At 44.3% G+C, this 6,869-nt stretch overlaps 1 long non-coding RNA gene across 1 annotated transcript; it reads left to right on the top strand.

Annotated features, from left to right (window-relative positions):
- The first annotated feature begins 347 nt into the window (after positions 1 to 347).
- On the top strand, positions 348 to 4,978 carry LOC140614819 (uncharacterized). Its single transcript, XR_012015592.1, has 2 exons — positions 348 to 691; positions 4,323 to 4,978. It is a non-coding gene; the product is annotated as an uncharacterized lncRNA (long non-coding RNA).
- The last annotated feature ends 1,891 nt before the right edge of the window (positions 4,979 to 6,869 follow it).

Genomic DNA, 6,869 nt, shown 5'->3' with positions numbered 1-6,869 from the left:
CAGGTCTCCAGGATCGCGCCCTGGGCCAAAGGCAGGCGCCAAACCGCTGCGCCACCCAGGGATCCCCCTCTCAAAGTAGTTAAATCATCATTTTGGCTTTTTTTTTTTTTTTTTAAGATTTATTTGAGAGAGCACGCGCGAGAAAGAGCATGCCTTTCCAACCTTTTTCCTTTCCCCTCTATTCACTTCTTTGCTCTCTGTCCTGCTCATACTCAGAGCACTTACTACACAGTATTTTTGTGTTTATCTGCTTTTGTGTTTATCTGCCCAACCCCCAGCTCCTGCAGAGGTGCCACAAAGTAAGATGAAGAGTAAGCATAATTTATGGGAGGGATGGGGGTGTGGGCGAGCCAGGCTTTGGTGCCTTAAATCCTAGGAGAAGGACTTTGTACTTAAACCGAAAGAAAACAGGGAAGTGTTCCATTATCTGGAGCAGGTAGGTCACTGTCTTGATGAACATAGTGTGCCTTAAGAATGTAGCAGGTCGTTGCAGACCGCCGGATGGGAATGCGGCAGAACCAGTTAGGAAGTCACTGCAGTGACCCTGCGCTGGAGGGAAGAAGAGCAAGATGGTTGCGGCAGCATGGAGAGGGGAAGAACTACATCTACTAGCTATGGCAAAAGAAATGATAATGAGAACTGAGATTTGCCGAGTTTCCACGACTGGCTAGGCTGTGCCAACACCACCAAGGTGGGTACGGACTCACCCCCATGTTGCCCATGTGCCAAGTGACATCTGGCTAGATTAAGTAACTCTCTGGGGGTCCCACGCCAGCAAGGGGCTGGGCTGAGCTGCCAATGCAGGTCGTCGGGCCCTTAAGACCCAGGGCTGCCCTAGACCTCAAACGCCCGGGTCAAAGGGTCAAGATTATCCGCTGTCGGGCGGCCGGGGTGGCTCAGCGGTTTAGCGCGGCTTCAGCCCAGGCCGGATCCTGGAGCGCCGGGATCGAGTCCCACGTCGGGCTCCCTGCGTGGAGCCTGCTTCTCCCTCTGCCTCTCTCTCTCTGTGTGTCTCTCATGAATAAATAAATAAAATCTTTAAAGAAAAGGAAAAATATATTATCCGCTGTCTGCACTAGGGGCCCAGGAATATTTCGCTGAGCCCTCCTGTCCTCCACCGCGAAGGGCCCTGCAGGGCCCAAGCACGGCAGTGCCCGGAGCCTTAACGAGCCGTCAGGCCCTTTCGGGACCCTCGAGGCCCGCGTCGCGGCGGCGGAAGCGGCTGAGTCACGGCGGGGCAGGACCGCGGCGCGCGAGGCGAGGGCCCGGCGGCCCCTGCCCGGGGAGCGGTGACGCCCGGCGGCAGCGCACTCGGGGGGCGGCCGGCGGCTGACGGCGACCGGAAGAGCTGAGTCAGCGCCGGCGCGCGGGCGGGGGCCGCGCCAGCTCCCGGCCCGCCGGCGGCACCGCCCCGCGAGGACGCGGGTCTGCGCTGGGCGCGCGCGGTGGCGCCCGGGGGCGGCCGCGGAGCCTGAAATGTGAGATGCTGAGGGGCCGCGAAGCCCGCAGCAGGCAGGCAGGTTCCAGTGGGAGCTACTGACCTTGGGGAAAGAGACCAGCTTTGTCGCAAAGACCGGATAGATTTTTGAAGATCAGAGGGACTTGCTCAGGTCCGAAAATGATTAGTCCCTCTCAGTTCCAAAATGCAATAAGTAATAATTAAAACAAAACACACAATTTTATTCTTTTTTTTTAAGATTTTATTTATTTATTCATGAGAGACACAGAGAAGCAGAGACACAGGCCGAGGGAGAAGCAGGCTCCATGCAGGGAGCCCGACGTGGGGCTAGATTCCGGGACTCCAGGATCAGGCCCTGGGCTGAAGCCTGCGCTAAACCGCTGAGCCACCCGGGCTGCCCTAATTTTATTTATTTTTTATTTTAATTATTTAATTATTTATTTATTTATTCATGATAGATATATAGAGAGAGAGGCAGAGGGAGAAGCAGGCTCCATGCAGGGAGCCCGACGCGGGACTCGATTCCGGGTCTCCAGGATCACGCCCTGGGCCAAAGGCAGGCGCCAAACCGCTGAGCCACCAGGGATCCCCCTTTATTATTATTTTTTTTAATGCAAGAGCAAAGCTTCCAGAATTCCGAAAGAAAATAAACCTTGGAATAAAGATGTACCTAAAATAAAGTTCTACCTGCACAGGGAGCTTTCTAGAGGTCGCTGGTTAACTTGATCCATAGATCTTTCTCCACTTTCTCCCCACTACTATACTGGGACCAGAAACCCATTTTTATATATTTTACTGTTTTTACTCAAGCTGGTTTTTTTTAAGTCAAAACGATACTATAGAAATTTCTGGGGGAAAAAATGATACCTAATTACAGTCCCTAAAACTGGAAACCACAATTACTTTTGCTTCTCCCCTTACATTTTTGTTCACAGTAAGAGGTTTTTACATAGCTGCATCAGAGCTATCATTTTCTATTTTACTGTCTTCACGTAATGTTTTATAAACATTTGCCCATGTCTCACAGATCCTCAAGATCCTTACTTTAAATAACTGCAGTATGCTCATCACGTAAACTACTAAATTATCCTCCTGCAGTGTGCTTGTAGATTATTGACTGGAATTGCTGTTGTTTTTGATTGTCCAGGTTTGTCTTCCAGCAGGAAACCTCACTGGGCAGAAGGGTGGAACCTGATGTGGAAAAGTGGCTGCCAACCATTGCACTTTAGGAAAGCTTATTTTCATTTTAAGGGCAGGCATAATTTTTCCAATTATTCTTTTGATATTTTATCCCACTTGGATAATCATAGCCTTTCTTTAATGCCATAAGGTATACATTTATCTATTTATTTTTTAATATTTTGTTTATGCCTGGATGGCTCAATCGGTTAAGCATCTGCCTTCTGTCCTCAGCTCGGGTCAGGATCTCCAGGGTCCTGGGGTGGAGCCCAGCAACAGGCTCCCAGTACACGAGGGACCCTGCTTCTCCTCCTCCTTGCTCATTCTCTCTTTCTCAAATAAGCAGAGACAGAGAGAGCAGGAGCACAGGCAAGGGCCGAGAGAGAGGGAGAAGCAGACTCCCTGCTGAGTATAGGGTGAGGGGTGTCAGTAGAAGTTGGATGCAGGTCCATTGCAAGGTGTGTCCCAGGACCCTGAGAATATGAACTGAGCCAAAGTGCAAGGCTTAACCAATTAAACCACCCAGGTGCCCCATCAGGTATATATTTTTAAAAATTAGACCTTTCCAGGAGTCTGACAGAAGTGGGATTCAGAGTTGTGTCAGATATTTTTGGATTTTCATCAGGCAGTTTATGTTTAGGTGTTACGTTTACAGCCTTCTATGTGACTTGGAACAAGTTATTTAACCTATGTCAGTCTCGGTTTCCTCATCCAAAAAATGGAGTTAATAATAGTACATTCCTCATGAACTGTTGTGAGAACTTGAGATCACAGTGCTTAGAATGATGAGTGCACATAATACTCCATAAATGTTTTCTTATAAATACTGTCTTTTTGCTACTAAAGACAACAGTAGCGTTGTATAGAGCAGTGACAGGCACATCTACCATGGTTACCAAGGCTGAAATTGTAGGAGTTCCTTGCAAACTTTCCCCACCATTTGAAAATCAACTCAATGTGTAAGCCTTCTTGATCAGATCAGTAATTTCATAGAGAAAATGGAGAAAGCTAAAAAGAGATCTGTCACCAGATCTTTGGAACAAAGTTTATATTTAGGAACTTGTACCTATTTGGACCCAGTGGGACTGAAGGTGGTGGGGCGGGGGGGAGAAGGAGATCAAGAAGCCATTACTTTTCATCTTAAACTCTCTAGTACTACATTGTAACTATGCAAATATATTATTTATTTCTTGTCCTTTGTTTTGTTTTGTTTTTTATTTTTGTTTTTGTTTTTTGTCCTTTTGTTTTGAACTTTTGGCCTGATTGCTTGCTTTTGAATCAGAAAGCTGGATAGTTCTTCAAATAAAACCAATCTGAGTCCTACATCTGGTTCTGGTGTAACACACACTAGAATTTTCCTTTTTCATTTTTCTATCTTAAGCACTTTTTGAACTGTTATCATTCATTCATTCATTCATTCACTCAACACATACTTGTTCAGTGGCTATTATGGGCCAGGCACTATGCTATATGCTGAATATGTTTCTTTAAATAATCAACCAAAATTTGGAACATGTGTGTCAGCTACCTATAATAGATTTTTGTTCAAGACTTTTATTGCGGTTCCTTGGGTTTGTTGCTAGAAAATCTGGAGATGATCTAATAGAATGTAGCTTTTTCATTTTCTTTTCTTTTCTTTTCCTTTCCTTTTTTTTTTTTTTTTTTTTTTTTTTTCTCCCAACAGAGCTGGACCTAGAAATTCTGCTTTGGACTCCAGGGTCCTGCACATAAGAAATGTAGATACAACTGACTTTGGGTCCTGTGGTAAGGGAATCACTTCCACTAATACTGCCTTTCTGGAGCTCTGCCCTAAAATATGTTATACCAAAGGGCCCTGAGGGTACTTTGCTGGAGATGTTATTTGATTCAAATCAATTCAATTCAAAATCATATACTGAGTGCCTACTACTTATCAGCACTGGGGTAGGAGTGGGAGATCAGCCAAAGATGAAAACAACCCAGACCTTGAAGCTGATTATCATTTAGGAGTCTTAAATCTTCCTGAAGTTTGTTCTGATCCAGACTCTTGTCTTTTTAAAATCTTTAACGGGTATCTTTTGCTTTCAGATTTTTTTTTCATCTCAAAAAATACTAAATTTAACTGGACACTATGCTAAGAATTGATGATACCATTTCAAAAAGTTACATTGCTGATTGCAGCGGTTGTTGATAGCATCTGAGTCACCAACACAACAAGCTTGTATCAGTCCAAATTGCAACTGTAACATTTATAGTTTTGCTATGTATAGTTGCAAGCATCTGACTACTGCTTCATAACTTCTGGTATAGCTATGCATGAGCAATTACATACTGAAATACATATTATTTTATTATAAATAACTTTCCTTTGTGTTTTTGTGGGACTTTGTTTTGTAATACAGTTGAGCACTTTGTTGATTTTTAAAAAAAATACATGTCTGTGTCCTTAGACTATAGTATCTTTGTACCCCATTTAAGAATACTAGAGAGTTTGAAAAAAAAACAAGAGAAAAAAAAGAATTATATAAAGAATATTACAAAAAGGGGTTGGATAGGGAACTCTGAGAACTCTGGCCTAGTCAATTAAATCTGTAGTCACAGATTTTAATTATCCTGACACACTTATCACACTTATCCTGTCATCACTATCTTGTCCCAGGTTTATTCCTCTTTGTTACACCTAAGATCAGGCCAAGTTGCTTTACTTAATATGCCTAGTATGGGAGCAGTGCCTTCCACCCCCACAGCTGTGAGGTCACCTTGTTCTATACCACAGGACTCTGTTACCTTTGACACATCTAATTGACCATTCTATTCATAGCCTGTCCAATTGCCTAAGGGAGTTGCTCAATGGGGATGATAATAATTAACCAGATCAATCAAATTTTCTCTTGCAAAGATTGAATTTGAGGCCCAGACAATAAAGTGGTTAATAGCAGAGTCAGAAGATGAAAGACATACAAAGAAAAAAAGGTGTAACTGGAAGTTATGACATAGCAGAAGCCAGGAGTAGACAGGATCTTGAGTGTGCAGAAGTAAAATAAATTATAAATGGTAGTAGATGCAAGGAACAGCATCCCTGTGTAGTGAGACGCCGTAGAGAGGGATCCAGACAAAATATCTGATCCCTTGAGCTGCCTTGGATCTGGGATAACCTCCCAGTCCCCAAATGGAATTTAATCCCCATGAAGCCTCGGCCCTGAGTGATTGAGATTCCTGTCTTCTTTATTTTCCCACATAGCCTTGGAAGTAATTATTTTTTTAAGATTTTATTTATTTATTCATGAGAGACACACAGAGAGAAGCAGGCTCCATGCAGGAAGCCCAATTGGGACTCGAACTGAGGACTCCAGGATCATGCCCTGAGCCAAAGGAAGATGCTCAACCACTGAGCCACCCACACGTCCCGGAAGTAATCTTTATCACTTAAAGTAATGTGACCTTTGCAACCAAAGATCCTAACTACCATATTCTCACAAACCATGCTCTCCCTTTTCTGTACCTTTGCCATCTCCACTTGCATTGTTCTGCCCTCAGTCTTGTTATTGCACAATTCAGTGCTATGTATCCAGAGTCCAGCTCAGATGCCACCCTCTCCATCTCTACCTAATATCTCAGCTGTAATGACTCCTTCTCTCCTCAGAGCTCCCATTTCTAGGGCTTTTAAGAATATTTTTCACTCTCAACACTGTATTATATAAAACATCATCTCATGGGGCACCTCGGTGGCTCAGTGGTTGAGTGTCTGCCTTTGGCTCAGGTCCTGATCCCGGGTCCTGGGATGGAATCCTGCTCGGGCTCCCTGCAGGGAGCCTGCTTCTCCCTCTGCCTATGTCTCTGCCTCCCTCTCTGTGTCTCTCATGAATAAATAAAATCTTAAAACAAAACAAAATTCATCTCTATTAGATTATGAGCATCAAGGGACACCCGAGTAGCTCAGTCGGTTAAGCATCTGCCTTTGCCTCAGGTCATGTATCCAGGGTCCTGGGATGGAGCCTAGTACCATCTGGCTCCCTGATCAGCGGGGAGCCTGCTCCTCCCTCTCCCTCTGCTCCACCCCCTGCTCCTACTCTCTCTCTCTCAAATAAATAAATAAATAAATATTTTTAAAAAATAGATTATGAGCACCTTGAAGTAAATAGAAAGACTATTATATTTTTCCCTCCTAGCAGAGCTAACCATGCCATAATGGTGCTTAATTATTTACTGCTCCTTCTACTGATATGTTGTTGTCTTCTCCCCATTTCTCAGA

This window comes from Canis lupus, chromosome 23 (assembly GCF_048164855.1).
Source record: "Canis lupus baileyi chromosome 23, mCanLup2.hap1, whole genome shotgun sequence".
Taxonomy (NCBI): Eukaryota; Metazoa; Chordata; class Mammalia; order Carnivora; family Canidae; genus Canis; species Canis lupus.
Note: the sequence above shows the minus strand (reverse complement) of the source record. Positions and strands in the feature narration are given on the sequence as shown.